We start from the raw sequence: 18864 nt of genomic DNA, 5'->3' as shown, positions 1-18864 counted from the left end.
CCACCCTTATGGCAGAAAGTGAAGAGGAACTCAAAAGCCTCTTGATGAAAGTGAAAGTGGAGAGTGAAAAAGTTGGCTTAAAGCTCAACATTCAGAAAAGCAAGATTATGGCATCTTGTCCCATCACTTCATGGGAAATAGATGGGGAAACAGTGGAAACAGTGTCAGACTTTTATTTTTTGGGGCTCCAAAGTCACTGCAGATGGTGACTGCAACCATGAAGTTAAAAAGCACTTACTCCTTGGAAGGAAAGTTATGACCAACCTAGATAGCATATTGAAAAGCAGAGACATTAGTTTGCCAACAAAGGTCTGTCTAGTCAAGGCTATGGTTTTTCCTGTGGTCATGTAAGGATGTGAGAGTTGGACTGTGAAGAAAAGATGCAACCACTCCATTCTAAAGGAGATTGGTCCTGGGTGTTCTTTGGAAGGAATGATGCTAAAGCTGAAACTCCAATACTTTGGCCACCTCATGTGAAGAGTTGACTCATTGGAAAAGACTCTGATGCTGGGAGGGATTGGGGGCAGGAGGAGAAGGGGACGACAGGATGAGATGGCTGGATGGCATCACTGACTCGATGGACGTGAGTTTGAGTGAACTCCGGGAGTTAGTGATGGACAGGGCAGCCAGGCGTGCTGCGATTCATGGGGTTGCAAAGAGTCAGACATGACTGAGCAACTTAACTGAACTGATGATGTTAGCCGGAAGTTTATCTTAGTGACCTTTACTTTGTTGAAGTACATTCCTTCCATACCGACTTTGTTTGAAGTTTTTTATCATAAACGGATATTGAATTTTGTAAATGCTTTTTCTACATGATTGTATAATATTTATCCTCCATTTTGTTAATGAGGTATATCAAATTGATTGATTTGCAGATTATGAGTCATCCTTACATCCCTGGAATAAATCTCACTTCATTATGGTATATGGTCCTGTTAGTATATTGTTAAATTTGATTTGCCAATATTTTGTTGAGGATTTTTGCGTCTATGTTTATCAGGGATATTGATCTGTAATTTTCTTTTCTTGTAGCATCTTTTTCTGATTTTGGTATCAGGGTAATGATAGCCTCATTAAATGAATTTGGAAGTGTTCCTTCTTTTTCTGTTTTTTGGAAAGGTTTGAGAAGGATTGGTATTAATTCTTCTTTAAATGTTTGGTAGAATTCATCAGTAAAGCCGTCTGGTCTAATGTAGGAAATGCAGTGCTTCCTTATTGACTTTCTGTCTGGATTACCGATCCATTGTTGAAAAGGATTATTTTACTATTATTATGTTGTTATTTCTTCCAGGTCTGATAATATTTGCTTTATATATTTAGGTGCTCCTCCTATTTTGAATGCATAAATATTTACAAATGTTACATCCTGTTTTCGACTGACCCCTTTATCACTATATAATGACCTTCCTTTTTTCTTCTTACACGTCTTTGCCTTAAAGTCTGTTTTACCTGATTGAAATAGAGCTTTGTACTTGTGCTCAGTTTCCCAGTCATGCCCGACTCTGTGACCTCATGGATTGTAGCCTGCTGGGCTCCTCTGTCCATGAGGATTTTTCAGGCAAGAATACTGGAATGGGTTGCCATTTCCTCCTCCAGTGGAAGTATAGCTTACTCCTGCTTTCTTTTGATTTCCATTTACAAAGAATACATTTTCCCATCTCTTCACTCTTAGTCTGTTTCCTTAGAGCTTCAGTGAATCTCTTATAGGCAGCATATTGTTGGGTCTTGTTTTTTTAATCCATTCAGATACTGTGGCTTTACGAGGCAGGGAACTGCATCTTTTAGCATGGGGGATCTTCATTCCCCAACCAGCAATGAAACCTGTGGCCCCTGCAGTGGAAGCATGGAGTCTTAACCACTGGACTGCCAGGGGAGTCCCAAGACATTCTATGTCTTTTCACTAGATAATTTAGTCTTTTATATTTAAAGTAATTATTGGTTTAGGTGTGGACTTACTGTTGGCATTTTGTTAATTGTTTTCTGGCTGGCTGTAATTTCTTTGTTCCTTTCTTCTTCTTTTGCTCTCTTCCTTTTGATTTGATGATTTTCCATAGTCCTATGCTTATTGGTACCACTGTTATCTTTTGTATATCTGCTATAGGGTTTGCCTTAGGTTACCTCGAAAATCCCATGGACAGAGGAGCCTGGTGGGCCACAGTCCATGGGGTCACGAGAGTTGGACACGACTTAGCGACTAAACCACCACCACCACCACCACCACCACCACCATGGTACATAAAAAACATATTTTACTTTTCTTTTCCATTCAAATCATTTTCTTGTGAAATGCCACTACCCTTTTGGAATTTCTCTTCTTCAATTATTAACTAGTATATTTCCACAACATTCTTATTTTCATCTGTGGTTTTTCTTGTAATCTGAGCAATTCTCCACTATTACTTTCCAAAACTTCATGAAAGTCCTACATCTTTTGCAAGAAATTTGCAATTTCATTTTGAAAACAGTTTGGAGTGAATTTTCAAACAGGCTAATAGGAACAGAAAGATGCTATGTAAGGAAGTATATCTAATGACTAATTTTATAAGTGACTGATTTACTGGTAAATATATAGCAAGGCAACTTTTGCTCAATCTCTCAACTGTGGGGACTTTTAATGAAGCCTTGACTAATAAAGACCCCCTGCAGGCATGTAACAGGGTTGTGGTAAGTTTTATATGAAATAATACCCATGAATGCTTAACATTGAGTTAGACAAGGCTGTGCTCCTAGTGTGATTAGATTGACTAGTTTTCTGTGAGTATGGTTTCAGTGTGTTTGCCCTCTGATGCCCTCCTGCAACACCAACCGTCTTACTTGACTATGCCAAAGCCTTTGACTGTGTGGATCACAATAAACTGTGGAAAATTCTGAAAGAGATGGGAATACCAGACCACCTGATCTGCCTCTTGAGAAATTTGTATGCAGGTCAGGAAGCAACAGTTAGAACTGGACATGGAACAACAGACTGGTTCCAAATAGGAAAAGGATTTCGTCAAGGCTGTATATTGTCATCCTGTTTAACTTATATGCAGAGTACATCATGAGAAGCGCTAGACTGGAAGAAACACAAGCTGGGATCAAGATTGCCGGGAGAAATATCAATAACCTCAGATATGCAGATGACACCACCCTTATGGCAGAAAGTGAAGAGGAACTCAAAAGCCTCTTGATGAAAGTGAAAGTGGAGAGTGAAAAACTTGGCTTAAAGCTCAACATTCAGAAAACGAAGATCATAGCATCCGGTCCCACCACTTCATGGGAAATAGATGGGGAAACAGTGGAAACAGTGTCAGACTTTATTTTTCTGGGCTCCAAAATCACTGCATATGGTGACTGCAGTCATGAAATTAAAAGACGCTTACTCCTTGGAAGGAAAGTTATGACCAACCTAGATAGCATATTGAAAAGCAGAGACATTACTTTGCCAACAAAGGTCTGTCTAGTCAAGGCTATGGTTTTTCCTGTGGTCATGTATGGATGTGAGAGTTGGACTGTGAAGAAGGCTGAGCACTGAAGAATTGATGCTTTTGAACTGTGGTGTTGGAGAAGACTCTTGAGAGTCCCTTGGACTGCAAGGAGATCCAACCAGTCCATTCTCAATGATGCTAAAGCTGAAACTCCAGTACTTTGGCCACCTCATGCGAAGAGTTAAATCATTGGAAAAGACTCTGATGCTGGGAGGGATTGGGGGCAGGAGGAGAAGGGGACGGCAGAGGATGAGATGGCTGGATGGCATCACCGACTCGATGGACGTGAGTCTCAGTGAACTCCGGAAGTTAGTGATGGACAGGGAAGCCTGGTGTGCTGCGATTCATGGGGTCGCAAAGAGTTGGACACAACTGAGCCACTGATCTTATCTCTGATGCTTAACATTTGTTCCTGGTACAAATAGAGTTAATTACTTCTTTGTGTTGCCAGTGTATAGCATAATATCACATCATATGGTATTATGATTGCTGAATTGTTTATATGGGTATATTTCCTAATAGCCTATGACTCCTAGAAGGTAGAAATGATTTTTAATTCCTTTTTATACTCCTAATACCCAGTAAGTTCCCCATAGCTGTTAAATATTTGAATCATGGTGAATGAGTAAGTGAAGGAATGAATAAATGAATGTCTCCTTCAACTTTTTCTTATTACAGTAATCTCACAGTATCTACTGAGCCTTCCTCAAAAGTAATTTCCCCTAAGCCCTGAAAATGTTTTGTTCTGTGCTTTTAATTTAAAAAAAAATTTTTTATGAGGCAGATACCTCTGTAGTAATATGGAATAGTCTCTAAGATACAGTGATAAATACAAAATGTAGAACAATTTGTAGCATATGTTTTTGTTTTTTTTTTTAATTGGAGAGAGAACACACACACATATTTTTTGTCTGTGTGTTTGATATGTGCATAGACAGTCTTCAGGATATGTAAGAAACCATTAAGAGTGACTGTCTTTGGATAGTAACATTAGGAATACACATAAGATTTATTTTTTATTGTATACTTTTTATTGCTAATTTTTTTACTTTGTGAATATATAAACGTGTATGTTGTTTATATATATATATAACTTGATAAATTTTTTACCATTTCTAAAACCAAAATAAATGGTAAGCAGGAGGACTGGAATAATGTGGGATTATTTCTAAATTACTAAATTCATGTTAAAAAATATTTAATATGAGTTTGTAACATGTATATATAGAAGAAGCATGTAAGGGTTTAAAAAATATTTTTTCTAGGTCTTCATCTGCCTGAAGCTTCACATATTGTACATTTCAAGTTGGCCTAAAGGGTTCAGTTCAGTTCAGCCCCTCAGTTGTGTCTGACTGTTAGCGACCCCATGAACCGCAGCGCACCAGGCCTCCCTGTCCATCACCAACTCCCGGAGTTCACTCAAACTCATGTCCATTGAGTTGGTGATGCCATCCAGCCATCTCATCCTCTGTCATCCCCTTCTCCTCCTGCCTCCAATCCCTCCCAGCATCAAGGTCTTTTCCAATGAATCAACTCTTCGCATGAGGTGGCCAAAGTATTGGAGTTTCAGCCTCAGCATCAGTCCTTCCAATGAACACCCAGGACTGGTTACAGACATATAAAAATTGGATAGGATTTAATAGTTATACTTTTTATTTAAAAAAAAATTTCTACTTAGTCATCATATAATTTGGTTTTTGACAGAAACTTAGACCTCTGGCCTTTCTTTGGGATTGGAAAGAAAACTGACCTTTTCCAGTCCTGTGGTCAGTGCTGAGTTTTCCAAATTTGCTGGCATATTGAGTGCAGCACTTTCACAGCATCATCTTTCAGGATTTGAAATAGCTCAACTGGAATGCCATCACCTCCACTAGCTTTGTTTGTAGTGATGCTTCCTAAGGCCCACTTGACTTCACATTCCAGGACGTCTGGCTCTAGGTGAGTGATCACACCATCGTGATTATCTGGGTCGTGAAGCTCTTCTTGTACAGTTCTTCTGTGTATTCTTACCACCTCTTCTTAATATCTTCTGCTTCTGTTAGGTCCATACCATTTCTGTCCTTTATCAAGCCCATCTTTGCATGAAATGTTCCCTTTGTATCTCTAATTTTCTTGAAGAGATCTCTGTTGCTGCTGCTGCATCGCTGCAGTCGTGTCCGACTCTGTGCGACCCCATAGATGGCAGCCAACCTGGCGTCCCGTCCCTGGGATTCTCCAGGCAAGAACACTGGAGTGGGTTGCCATTTCCTTCTCCAATGCATGAAAGTGAAAAGTGAAAGTGAAGTTGCTCAGTCGTGTCCGACTCTTAGCGACCCCATGGACTGCAGCCTACCAGGCTCCTCCGTCCATGGGATTTTCTAGAGATCTCTAGAAAAAAAAAAGATTTCTAGAGATCTAGAGATCTTTCCCATTCTGGTGTTTTCCTCTATTTCTTTGCATTGATCACTGAGGAAGATTTTTTTATCTCTCTTTGCTATTCTTTGGAACTCTGCATTCAGATGCTTGTATCTTTCCTTTTCTCCTTTCCTTTTCGCTTCTCTTCTTTTCACAGCTATTTGTAAGGCCTCCCCAGACAGCCATTTTGCTTTTTTGCATTTCTTTTCCATGGGGATGGTCTTGATCCCTGTCTCTTGTACAATGTCACGAACCTCATTCCATAGTTCATCAGGCACTCTATCAGATCTAGTCCCTTAAATCTATTTCTCACTTCCAATGTATAATCATAAGGAATTTGATTTAGATCATATCTGAATGATCTAGTGGTTTTCCCCACTTTCTTCAATTTAAGTCTGAATTTGGCAATAAGGAGTTCATGATCTGAGCCACAGTCAGCTCCCGGTCTTGTTTTTGCTGACTGTATAGAGGTTCTCCATCTTTGGCTGAAAAGAATATAATCAATCTGATTTCGGTGTTGACTAAGAGTGATAAAGTTGGCTTAAAGCTCAACATTCAGAAAACTAAGATAATGGCATCTGGTCCCATCACTTCATGGCAGATAGATGGGGAAACAGTGGAAACAGTGTCAGACTTTATTTTTTTGGGCTCCAAAATCACTGCAGATGGTGACTGCAGCCATGAAATTAAAAGACGCTTACTCCTTGGAAGGAAAGTTATGACCAACCTAGATAGCATATTGAAAAGCAGAGACATTACTTTGCCAACAAAGGTCTGTCTAGTCAAGGCTATGGTTTTTCCTGTGGTCATGTAAGGATGTGAGAGTTGGACTGTGAAGAAGGCTGAGCGCCGAAGAATTGATGCTTTTGAACTGTGGTGTTGGAGAAGACTCTTGAGAGTCCCTTGGACTGCAAAGAGATCCAACCAGTCCATCCTAAAGGAGATCAGTCCTGGGTGTTCATTGGAAGGACTGATGCTGAAGCTGAAACTCCAGTACTTTGGCCACCTCATGCGAAGAGTTGACTCATTGGAAAAGACCCTGATGCTGGGAAGGATTGGGGGCAGGAGGAGAAGGGGACGACAGAGGATGAGATGGCTGGATGGCATCACCGACTCGATAGACATGAGTTTGAGTGAACTCTGGCAGTTGGTGATGGACAGGGAGGCCTGGCGTGCTGTGATTCATGGGGTCGCAAAGAGTCGGACATGACTGAGTGACTGAACTGAACTAGACCTCTGGCCGCACAAAGTTTTGTTTCTGTGGCTTTTTTTCCATCATGGATTTTAAAGTATTCTTGCATATATAACCTGAAAAATATGCTAAAATATTCAAATTAAATGTTGCATATATGATTCCTTTCTAAAGCATAGTATACTTTGTCAATGCCCTACTCATCCTCAGGTCTGATTGTTGTATTTATGCCACCAACTTCCAGCTGCCTGAGGCCTTCTGGCATCTGGAGCCTTACTTTCCTAGTGAGGTCACTGGAGGCTAAATTAATTTAAACTTTAAAAGCAATTTAGCAGGTTGTATCAAAGGCCCTAAAAATGTGCATACCCTTTGATCCAACTAGAGGACATAATCAGATAGATGGGTCAAGATATGGGCTAAGATATGGGTCAAGAAGCATATTTAAGGATGTTTTCACATTCTTACCTAATTTTAAAAACAGAGTATCTAAATGTTAAAAAAGAGGACTGTTAAATAAATTGTAACAAATTTGTGCAGTGGAATACTGTTCAGTACTTCAAATGATACAAATGTTTATTGGTTACATTGAAAGTTTATAATTTGTTCATTGGTATGCTATTAGTTCATTGGTAAATATGTGTTAGGACAATCTTTGCTTCTCACTTCAATCTCTTAATTGTAGATACTAGACTGATGAGATCTTGACTAGAAAGGACCACTTTTAAAAAAGTTCTACATACATATAATGCATAGAAAAACATCTAGAATATTGACAATAACTTGTCATTTGTTGTCTCTATTCTAGATCTTGAGCTTCCCAGGTGATGCAGTGGTAAAGAATCCGCCTGCCAAGGCAGGAGACACCAGAAACACGGATTCAATCCCTGGGTCACGAAGATTCCCCTGGAGAAGGAAATGGCAACCCATTCCAGTATTCTTACTTGGGAAATCCCATGGACAGAGGAGCCTGCTTGGCTACAGGCCATGGTGTTGCAGAGAGTCAGACACAACTGGGCATAGCTCAGCACACTGTAGATCTTGCATACGGTGGCAAATATTTATTAGCTTATTAAATACGTAATAAAGAGAGTTAATGATGAGAATGTGTTACAAAGTAAGGGTTTTGATTATTTCAAATTTGTACAGTTGAAGTCCGTTTTAGAAAGTAAAGAAAAGAAAGGGGAAAAACCAGCTAGCAGGTTATACACTAAACTGTTAATGTGAGTTATATATGACTGGGACTTTAAGGGTGATTATTTTCTTTATACTCACTTAAGAGTTTCTAATTTGACTATAATTCTATATTACTTTTATAATGGAGAAATAATAAAAGTCAAAACTATTACATTTAAGATTAAAAATACTCAACAACAGTGAAGCTTTATGGTCTTAATACACAAAAGACTATTGTCTGTGTTGGCCAATTATGTTCCTTTGTAACAAATGTATTACACTGGTTTGTGGGGCATCCCATGTAGAATACAGCTGAAACATTTCTGTAAACAATGCATAAATTATATTGGGTTTATTTCACCTATGGCCAGTCAGTTTTGCACAGTACTTAGAAACTTAGGAAAATTGCAGGGTTGTTTATCAACTAATAAATAAGCTACTATTAAAGCCATTTGGAAAATATTCTCCTGGGTTGTAAGGTGTTATTGATATGGAGGTGTCTGAATGTACTTACTTTTTTAGGGAAAGGAGAATTTCTAATGTTATTAGTTAAATTACTTTATCTTAAATAAAGGAGAACTGGGGCCTTCCCTGGTAGCTCAGTGGTTAAGAACCTGCCCGCCAATGCAGGAGACATGGGTTTGATCCCTGATCCAGGAAGATCCCACGTGCCACTGAGCAAATAAGTCTGTAATTTAAAAAAAAAAAAATGAGAGCTGCAGATGTAATTTGTTTAAATGTTCAAAGTTTCAAATAGTGAAGTCAAAGGTTATTTTAAAAAATTGAAGTTGCTTTGGGATGTGGTTAGATGTCTCTGCTAAATATTCCCTAGTGTTTTCCATAGGATCACATTTTCTTGTCATGGCTTGTTCAAGTACCTGTACCAGTCTTTAGATTGTAAGCTCAATAAGAACAGAAATAATATGTCTTACTGGCAAATTATAGGAACTTAACATTAAAAAAAAAAAAGAATGTATAAATGAATGGAGTTGTGATTTTAAAAAAACGTTTTATTAGAGTACAGTTGATTTACAACGTTGGGTGGTTAGTTTCAGGTGTACAGCAGATTGAATCAGTTATTCAGTTCAGTTGCTCAGTCATGTCCAACTCTTTGCAACCGCATGGACTGCAGCGTGCCAGGCTTCCCTATCCATCACGATCTCCCGGAGCTTGCTTAAACTCATGTACATCGAGTCAGTGATGCCATCCAACCATCTCATCCTCTGTTGTCCCCTTCTCCTCCCGCCTTCAATTTTTCCCAGCATCAGGGTCTTTTCCAATGAGTCATTCTTCACATCAGGAGGCCAAAGTATTGGAGCTTGAGCTTCAGCATCAGTCCTTCCAGTGAATATTCAGGACTGATTTCCTTTAGGACTGACTGGTTTGATCTCCTTGCAGTCCAAGGGACTTTCAAGAGTCTTCTCCAACACCACAGTTCAAAAGCATCAATTCTTTGGTGCTTAGCTTTCTTTATAGTGCAACTCTCACATCTATACATGACTACTGGAAAAACCATAGCTTCTGACTAGATGGACCTTTGTTGGCAAAGTAATGTCTCTGCTTTTTAATATGCTGTCTAGGTTAGTCATACCTTTTCTTCTAAGGAGCAAGTGTCTTTTAATTTCATGGCTGCAGTCACCATCTGCAGTGATTTTGGAGCCCCCCAAAATAAAGACTCTTACTGTTTCCATTGTTTCTCCATTTATTTGCTATGGGACTGGATGCCGTGATCTTAGTTTTTTGAGTATTGAATTTTAAGCTAACTTTTTCACTCTCCTCTTTCACTTTCATAAAGAGGCTCTTTAGTTCTGATGCTGAAGCTGAAGCTCCAATACTTTGGCACAGAACTGACTCATTGGAAAAGACCCTGATGCTGGGAAAGATTGAAGGCAGGAGGAGAAGGGGACAACAGAGGATGAGATGGTTGGATGGCATCACCAACTCGAAGGACATGAGTTTGAGCAAGCTCTGGGAGATCGTGATGGATGGGGAAGCCTGGTATGCTGCAGTCTATGGGATTGCAAAGAGTTGGACACAACTGAGTGACTGAACTGAATGTGTATATGTCAGACCTGATCTCTCAATTTATCTCTCCACTTCCCTCCTCCCCACCATGACCATAAATTTTTTTAGATTCCACATATAAGCAGTATCAGATGATAGTTGGCTTTATCTGGCTTACTTCACTATGTATGACACTCTCTAGATCCATCCACCACCTCTGCAAATGACCCAATTTCATTCCCCTTTTTATGACTTGAGTAATATTCCATTGTATATCTGTATTACATCTTTTGTATCCATTCCACTGTTGATGGACATTTAGGTTGCTTCCATGTCCAGGCTATTGGAAATAGTGCTGCAGTGAACATTGGGGTGCATATATCTTTTTGAATTATGGTTTTCTCCAGATATATGCCCAGGAGTGCATTATATGACAGCTTATTTTTGTTTTTTTTTAAGGAACCTCCATACTGTTCTCCATAGTGGCTGAACCAATTTACATTCCCACAAACAGTGTAAGTCTTTTCCACACACTCTCCAGCATTTATTGTTTGTAGATTTTTTGATGATGGCCATTAGATTTGTGATTTAGAACAAGAAAATAAAAGGTTGGGGTTTTGAAATGCACTATGGATATGGTTCCTTACACACTGATGCAGAAGTATATGTTTCATTAAGATTTGAGGTTTTAAGGTGAGATATTTACATTTGTAGTATAGCCAACTGCAGTACATGAAATGCCAAGATACAAATATACTACTAAAAATTCCTATGAGGTGTAACAATGTAGAGAATAATGGTAGATAAGCTACCTCAGTTGTGTCCGACTCTTTGCGAGCCCATGGACTGTAGCCCACCAGGCTCCTCAGTCCGTGGGATTTTCCAGGCAAGAGTACTGGAGTGGGTTGCCATTTCCTTCTCCAGGGGATCTTCCCAACCCAAGGATCAAACCCGGGCCTCCTGCACTGCAGGCAGACACTGTACCATCTGAGCCACCAGGGAAGCTCAAGCTACATATCATAATTATATAAATTCAGAGCTGGGAGGGAACTAAAGAGCATCTAAAAGTGAATCCTTTCATTTAATATGTGAATAAATGATAACCAATAAAATTTAAATAACTTACAAGGTGACATAGCTCATTACTGGTAATACCAGACTATGTGCCAGGTCTCCTGACTGTTGGTCTAGATCTCTTTTCTGCCTAAACCAAGGCAAGCAAGCCAGTGGGGTGTCATAGGCAATCCTTTTGTTCTTTGAACATGCTAGTCCAGATTAGCATGGTTCTTTAGCCACAGAGAGCAACGCCAATGTGAGGTCATTAGGAAGGGCATTGTAAAAGAAACAGAAGAGTTCTCATCCAGAATACTGTACATAGCTCTGTGTCCACACCAGAGGAAAGATACGCTAAAGCTGGAGAAGAACCGCAGGAGGACATGAAACTAATCTGACAACTGGAAGAATAGGATATAAACGTTCTGACATTTCAACCTGAGAGGTTAAAGGAAAATAAACGTGGGGACTGGACCTGAAACTTTTGAAGTTGCAATACAGAGGAAAATGAGACCCTTCCACAAAATAGGCCTGGATGCCATTGTCAGATGTGGCGATGAATCTGATGATCCAGAAGACTGAGCAGTATGATAATTCCTATGGCCTTATTTACAAAACCCTTTCTCTTGTCATTTCAACTCCCACCTGATCCCTGGAAACGTCACCAATGGAGAAGGGACAGTGAGTGCCTAGTTGTCTCCCTTGGCGACATGGCGCTCCAGCTGCCAACAGGCTGGCGCTGACTTGGAGTTCTTCCTCTGTTGACCTTCATTTCATTCCAAATCCTGGATTATTGTGAATGAGAGACACCTTCTCTCCATCAGTCATAACTGTCAACTACTCATGTCTTTTATCCATTTTCTCTTGTCTGCATAAACTAATTTTATGTCAGTGAATACTTTCCTGTGTAAGTATGCCTTGATTTATAATAGCCATAGTGAAAACTGTTTGTTATGAAACTGTCAGAACATTCAAAAATGTGTTTTGTGTATCCAAAAATAAATAAATTATCCCAGTTTGTTTCCCATCTTTGGTGTGTTCCATTTCTTCCTTAAAGTTAATCAGATGTCATAGTGTTCAGCTTTCCTCTCCTGAGGGTTTTTTCCTTCTTTTATCTTCCCTTTTACATTTAACATTTTTAAATATTTATTTTTATTTATTTGGCTGTACTGGGTCTTAGTTGTGGCATGCAGGATCTTCAATTTTCATTTTGGTATGTGGGATCTCGTTCCTCAACCAGGAATAGAACCTGGGCCCCATACGTTGGGAGTGTGGAGTCTTAGCTGCTGGATCACCAGGGAAGTCCCTGTACTTTTAGTGTTCCTCTTTCATGCATATTTTGTGTATATATATATATACATTTGGCTGCATCAGGTCTCAGTTCTGGCATGTGGGATCTTGGCTGCGTCGTGCAGGATCTTTCGTTGTGGAGTGTGGGCTCCCACAGTTGCGGTGTGCAGGCTTAGTTGCTCTACAGCATGTGGGATTTTAGTTCTGAGACCAGGGATCAAACCTGCATTCCCCACATCTCAAGGCAGATTCTTAACCACTGGACCACCAGAGAAGTCCCTTGTACATATTTTTAAAAACTCTGATATTTTCATATTTATTTGAAAGCTTAGAGGTATTGATATGTCCATTTTTCATGAAACTGATGAACTCTTCTGCTAGTGGGCAATTATTCTAAAAAAAGCTTTGCAAAAAATATGAATATTAAAAACTGAATAATAACACTAAACTGATAATAACAATTATCTCTAAGGGAGGGAATTAAAGAGAACCTCAATATTCTATATAAAAATTTTCTTCATTGTTTGATTTTTATACACTAAACATCTATAACCTAAGCTAGAAAACAATTATAATAAATATTAATAACAACATTAAATATGTAATATCTAATAGCTGAAGTAAATAAATATCTTTCTCAGTGTAAATAGGTCTCTTACGGCCTCTTTCAAGCTAGCAAAATACTGTATGGACTCTTGGTTACTAGCACTTTGAGCTCCACAAAATATTGGCTCTGCCTTTTAGTAATAGGCATACCAAGAAAAGGATTCTGCACTTTGGTAAAGCACTGGCTTCAACAAACATAAGTGAGTTTCTTTATTGCAGTATTTCTCAGGGTGTTTAATATGCTAATGTGCCCTGTCACTCCCGCCTAGAAGTTAAAGTGGGAACAGAGGATAGATAGTACACAGGTTTTTCCAAACTTACTTGTTTCCAATACCTCTTTTCCTCCCAAAACCACTGTTCCAAGGCACATATTTTGGGAAATACTGCTGCAGGATATTAAAGAAAGAGTTCATTTCATAGAGATAGGTAATGAAGGACACTAACTCTTCTTATTGCAGGATTTATCCATATCTAAATATACACTGCTCTCTGCACATTGTTTTTGAGCCAGATCTAGAACATTGAAGGTATAGATTTTTCCAATATTAAACTAACCTTACATTTTTAAAATAAACCTTGTTTGTGATAGAGTATTCTTTTATGTGTTGATATATTTAAAATTGGGCTTCCCAGGTGGCGCTAGTGCCTGCCAATGCAGGAGACATTAAGAGACACAAGGTTCGATCCCTGGGTCAGGAAGATCCCCTGGAGGAGGGCATGGTGACCCGCTCCAGTATTCTTGCCTGGAGAATCCCATGGATGGAGGAGCCTGGAGGGCTACTGTCCACAGGGTCTCACAGAGTCAGACACAACTGAAGCAACTTAGCATAGCATGCATATTTAAAACTGTGATTTATATTTAGGATTTTTACTTACTATGCTTATAGGAGAGACTATATGCTTATACGAAAACCCTTTAATTTTCCATTCTTGTCGTGTGTTGTCAGGTTTTGGTGTTAAATTTCTTGCTGGTCACATAAAATGAGTTGTTAAATATTCCATCTTTTTTTTTTTTCTCTCTGGTAGTTTGTGAGATCTTGGTATTAACTCTCCTTTGAATGTTTGGTAGAATTCCCTGAATAAAGTTTCAGAGCCTAGAATTTTATCTTGCTGTGTTTTATTTCACTGGACAGTTTTCAATTTTGCAAGAGAATCTCATATCGGCAAGAGGACTCAGACCCTATTCAGTGTAGGGACCACAGTCCTACAAACCTCACCAGTAACAAGTAGTGGACTTAGCTGGACTCAGTCAGGGCTTCCCTGGTGGCTCAGAAAGTAAAGCATCTGCCTGCTATGCGGGATACCTGGGTTTGACCCTTGAGTCGGGAAGATCCCCTGGAGAAGGAAATGGCAACCCTCTTCAGTACTCTTGCCTGGAAAATCCCATAGACGGAGGAGCCTGGTAGGCTACAGTCCATGGGGTCGCAAAGAGTCAGACATGACTGAGCGACTTCACTTTCACTTTAGTTGGACACAAGGGAAAATGCTTCAAGCATCCCTGCAGCTTGAAGATAAGGTTCAGGTTCAGAGCAAGTGGTGAAGCAGCCAGAAATTTAACAGGGCGATCCTGGAATTGAAGCAGGGATAGAAGAGCTGAGATAAGCTGCTCACCTCCTTGGCTGACTGGGTCACTACACATGTATAGAGGAGATCCAACAGACCTTGGAGAATCCAGCAAAAACTAAAAGATGAGGGAGACTTGAGTACAGGCTGAAGCTTTGAATGCATTCCATAATCCACACATATCAATCAGCAGAGCCTAACTGGCTCAAGGTATTTGAGTACAACCTTTGCCCAAAGCATTGACTGACCACTAAGCAATTAGTCATAGAGGAAATCACTAGGGAGCCAGGCTGAGCAAACACAGCAAACTAACAAACAAAAATAAAACAACATAAGGACTTTCCCAGTGGCACAGTGGTTAAGACTGTGTCTTCCAATGCATGAAGTGTGGGTTCGATCCCTGGTCAGGGAACTAAGATCTCACATGCCACAGGGTTAGGCCAAAAGAAAAAAACTAATTAATTAAAAATAAATAGAGACACAGGAGGCTATACATCAGGGAAACGGAGTCTGCAGTTTAAGCATCTTATTAAACAAAAAATGAAAAATCCAATAACCATCAGAAATATAAAATGGAACTCAGAGTAGCTAAAATATATTATCTAAAATTTCCAGTTTTTTAAAATAAAAAATTACTAGACATGCAAAAAGACCTAGGCAAGTTATACCCATATACAAGAAAAACAAACAAACAAAAAAACAGAAGAAACTAGGAACAGACCCAGCTTTTACTTTTAGCAGAGAAACACTCCAAGGCAGCCATTATAAATTTGTTCAAATAACTTTAGAAATGCTAACAATGAATCAACACAAAGCAAATCTCAATAGGAAAATAGTATTAAAAAGAACCAAATGGAAGTCCTAGATTTGAAAAGTATAATAACTCAAATGAAAAATTCATTACATGGTTTCAACAGCAGATCGGAGATGACAGGAGAAATAATTGGTGAAGTTGAAGACAGACTAATAGAAATTGTCCACACCTAAGGACAGAGAAAAAAGAGGATTGAAGCAAATTAAACAGAGTCTTGGAAACCGTGGAGTCAAGTATCCCAGCTTTAATGGGAATCCCAAAATGGGGAGGGAGAAAGGAGAAGAAAACATATTTTCAAGAAACTGGCCAAAAAACATCCGAAATTTCATGAAAAACCTTAACTTACAAATCCTAAAACTCAATGAAATTTTAACAGGATAAAAGAGAACCACACCTCGACATGAGGCAGATTTCTGAAAACCAAAGGCAAAGAGAAAAATCTTGAAAACAGCAAGGGAAAATGACTCATCATATATAGGGGGACAACAATTAATAGCTAACTTCTCACTAGAAATAATGAAGTCCAGAAAGACAGTAGAATGACATATTAAAAGGGCTGGGGAAAAAGTACCATGCTCTTAACCAAGAATTCTATATCCAATAAAACCATTCTTTGAAAAGGAAATTGAAGTAAAGATATTACCAGATAAGCAAAAACTGAGAGGAGATGTTACTAGCAGACTTGTTATACTATACTGTTAGATCTACTACAGATTGTCAGGCTATATAAAAAAGTAAGATCCAAGTATATACAGTTCATAAGACATACACGTTAGATTCACAGATACAAGTAAGTTAAAAGATGGAAACTGATATACCATGCAATCAGTAATCATAAGAGAGGTGGAGTGGCTTATTAATGTCAGACAGAATTGGCTTTAGGACATAGAATATTCTGAGAGATAAGCAGGGACATTTCATAATGGATATGACCCCTCATAAATGTATACATACTTAACAAAAGAGTCCTAAAATACATGCAGCAAGAAGTGACGTAACTGAAAGGGAAAATTGATAATTCAACAATTTTAATCAGAGATTTTAAGACTTTGCTGTCCATATATGGTGACCACCAGAAGCACCTCAAAGAACTCAGCCTGCAAGCAACATAACTGACCAAGAGCCCCAGCTAATGTCCCTACTGCCAGCAAGTTGGGATAGTGCATGTCATTTCAGCCAGCTGCATACAGGCTTAGAGCTCAAAACTGAGCTTGTATTGGTCAGCCAAGGCAGGACTGGTAGAAAGATGTCAGGGTCTTGGTGGTAAACACCTAAGATCCTAAGATATGGGTGGGGACATCTGGATAGGTGCCTTTGAGGATACTGTCTTTGCAAACACCATGCCCCTGGGCCCTCTGTGCCGGCAGAGGTGACCCATATTCCTTAAAAAGAGCTAACACTTCCATTCTGCTGGCAGTGGGTGCTCTCCTCTGAAGCTGCCCTTACCCCCACCACCTCCCCTGGCCAGCAGGCTGTGTCAGACCTAAGTAAATTACACTCAAAATTCTACTTGTGAGTGTGTGTGTGTGTGCCTGGGGAATCTGTTGCTTTTTTTAGTTTTCTCAGTCTCTGACTAAAAATATTTCTGAAACACTAGGTTCTATCACTCAAACCTTTAGGCCTCTCTGCCACCAGGAACAGCTGTAATTTCATTATGAAGCAGAGTTGAATTAATTTTCTCTCCTAATGATCTGGGGCGAGTTTGCTTTGAGATACCGAAGTAACTTTTCAGCAACATACCATTTGAACACCGAGAAAAAACTAATCTGCTAAATCTGCAATCTCATTGAGCCTCCAACACAAATTGGCACCTCAGCATCACCTCCAGGACAGTCAGACCTGCCATCCGTGGCCACCAGTCTAAATGTAGCTACTCCTCTGAGATTGATGCCATCAGCTGTACCATCTTCTGCTTCTCCTGTTGACAATTACTAGGGCTGGGACTAGAGAGAGACAAAGAAGACATTTAGAACAAACACATATGGAAGACTCCTTTTTAAGGCCCACCCTACACTAGCTTCCCTGGTGGCTCAAGACAGAAAAGAATCTGCCCGCAATGCAGGAGACCCGGGTTTGATCCCTGGGTCGGGAAGATCTCCTGGAGGAAGGCATGGCAACCCACTCCAGTATTCTTGCCTGGAGAATCCCCATGGACAGAGGAGCCTGGTGGGCTGCAGTCCATGGGGCTACAGAGAGTTGGACACGACTGAGCGACTAAGCACAGCACAGCTACTCTAGCACTTGCTCCATCCGAGAGTCAGAGCCTCCTTACATTTTGACACCCTTGTGTCACCCTAGTCCCAGCACTGTACATCACCAACCATAATGTCCATTATGGTGTAATGGACAAAGCATCAGCCCGAGGGTGAAGGGGGAGGGGTAGAAGTAGATTATTTACAGAGAAAGTGACCTCGGAGCTAATTGAGGAATGTGAAGGAAGTCACTGCAGAAAAGTGGGATGGGCAAGGTGGTCTGGTGATAGGAAAAGAAGCACAGGGTCAGATACAGGTCTGGGATAAGAACTGGGAACAGAATAAAGGTAAATGGCTTAGAACACAGAGTGTGAACAAAACAAGGATGCTGCAAGCTAGCTGGGCAAGACAACTGAACTCCTGACTTTATTTTCATAGAATCACACTAACAAATCATGTTATAAGGTAGGGAGAGAAAATAAATCGCTATAGGACTAAAATTTGTATGTTAACTTTTTCAAAGTCTGGGAAGAGTTCTAGCAGCATGTGGGATTTCTGAAGTTGGGCCAGCTAAAGTTTAAGGGCCCTTGTATGACTATTATCTTTCTGAGGAAGGGGAAGGGCATATGTGTAAAAATCAGTATACTGAATATAAAAAAATTAATGACTTGCATCTGGGCACTGTTTTTTATGTTACAAAATCCCCTAACATTGTCTTTTTAGTTCTGTCTTTTTTTCCCCTGTGCCTTTGTTATTTCTGTTACCAATTCTGCAAAACTTCTTTCCCCTTCTAGACTGCAGGTTGAGACCTATTTTTTGAAATTGCTCTACTGAGATACAACTTACATACCATATAATTCACCATCTTATATGATTAAAAGGTTCTTATGCAAAAGTTGCGCAACCACCAGACAATTTCAGAACATTCCCTTTACTCTAAAAAGAGATCGCAGACCCATTAGCCACCACTCTCCATTTATACCCAACTTCTCCAACTGCAAGCAAGCACTACATGTAGAGTTACTTATTTTGGACATTATCTTTTTCATTTTAGTTTAAAGTGTGCACAGGGATTAGAAGTCCTTACCTTTGGAATGCCTAATCTCTAATGGT

General features: G+C 39.6%; 1 long non-coding RNA gene across 1 annotated transcript in view; it reads left to right on the top strand.

Moving 5' to 3' along the window:
* LOC129656564 (uncharacterized) overlaps nt 1-8164 on the top strand; it is a 33829-nt gene extending 25665 nt beyond the window's left edge. The window contains exon 3 of the long non-coding RNA XR_008716390.1: nt 7862-8164. This is a non-coding gene — a long non-coding RNA (uncharacterized LOC129656564). The remainder of the gene's footprint in view (nt 1-7861) is intronic.
* The last annotated feature ends 10700 nt before the right edge of the window (nt 8165-18864 follow it).

This window comes from Bubalus kerabau, chromosome 6 (assembly GCF_029407905.1).
Source record: "Bubalus kerabau isolate K-KA32 ecotype Philippines breed swamp buffalo chromosome 6, PCC_UOA_SB_1v2, whole genome shotgun sequence".
Lineage (NCBI taxonomy): Eukaryota > Metazoa > Chordata > Mammalia > Artiodactyla > Bovidae > Bubalus > Bubalus kerabau.
Note: the sequence above shows the minus strand (reverse complement) of the source record. Positions and strands in the feature narration are given on the sequence as shown.